At 42.0% G+C, this 1,245-nt stretch overlaps 1 pseudogene; it reads left to right on the top strand.

The window, feature by feature from the left end:
* Positions 1–388: 388 nt before the first annotated feature.
* LOC101570956 lies at positions 389–658 on the top strand (annotated as a pseudogene).
* The last annotated feature ends 587 nt before the right edge of the window (positions 659–1,245 follow it).

The following is a 1,245-nucleotide window of genomic DNA, read 5'->3' as shown; positions in this document are numbered from 1 at the left end:
GGGGGTTGTCCTCAACAAAGAATTGAATAAAATAAGCATGAATATCAGTCACAATTTACATTTATTAAAGTTAGGGTAAATGAAAAGCAATGGGAAAAATGCTTCTGCAGAGCAAGCATGGGCCAAGTAAAAGGAAAATGGAAGAAAAACCAAATAAACCATATAGTGTAAGACACAAAATAGTGAAGCTTCTGAAGTTGGAAACATCATATGTGGGAGTACAGAATGAGGCCTCACTGATTGAAATAGTCAAGCTACCTTTTTCTTAAGAAAAGAATCCTGCCAGAGGAAGTTGAATAATGTTCTAGTGTTGAGGCCTCTGGGAGAGCAGCCAGGTAACGGGAGGAACTGTTAGTGGTGCTAAAGCTGCTGGTTAAATCTGATCAAGATGACAACGTCCCAAATGTACTGAGATTTCGTCAAAGAGCCCATGGGGGAAAAGCCAGTAGGGAGCCTGGCTGGAATTGGTGAAGTCCTGGGCAAGAAGTTGGAGGAAAGAGGCTTTTACAAGGCAGGCCTATGAGGTCCTTGTTCAATTTCTGGTGCTAAAGAAAAATGAAGACTTCTGGGAATGGCTGAAGGATACATGTGCTGCCAATACCAAGCAGCCCCAGGATTGCTACGGATGCCCCAGGAGTGGTGTGATACCTTCTTGTGATGCTTTCTAGGGAGCCCCCAATCGCCAGCCCCAGGATCCGAGTCTCTAGAGTTCAAAGCTGACTGGAGGCACCTTACTCCCTTCTTCTACAAAGGAAAAGATTGCTGCTGTCGTACTCACCTTTGATGTATTCAAAAGTCTCTTCGGATTTCTCTTCCCCACACTATTTCAACTTTTTTGGAAATATCACTCTTGCATGCATCCTCCTTTCTTATCCTTCCCTTGCCAGTTCCTTGGTGACAGTTAACAGCTTTCTTGAGTGGATTCCTGTCCTTATCCTGCACCTCCACCTCATCTCTGGTCTGTATGATGCGATTTGGTTCTCTTTTTTGGCAAAACAGTCACTGTTCTCAATTAAGGAAGTCAGTAGCTTTCCTGAATAAAAAAAAGAAAAAACATCTGCCTGGACATTGTAGGCTATTGGCTGCTAGCCAACATTATATATAAATAAACACATATACTGTTGTTCTAGTGTCATCTTGACAACCATGCAGATGGGCTATCACCTGACCCAGGTTGTCTTTTCATCATACAATAAAAGCTGTATTAAAAGGAAAATTTATAGTGATAAACTCACATCTTTGTAA

This window comes from Octodon degus, unplaced genomic scaffold (assembly GCF_000260255.1).
Source record: "Octodon degus isolate 3935 unplaced genomic scaffold, OctDeg1.0 scaffold00641, whole genome shotgun sequence".
NCBI classification, from domain to species: Eukaryota; Metazoa; Chordata; class Mammalia; order Rodentia; family Octodontidae; genus Octodon; species Octodon degus.
This window is presented reverse-complemented; position numbering and strand designations above follow the sequence as displayed.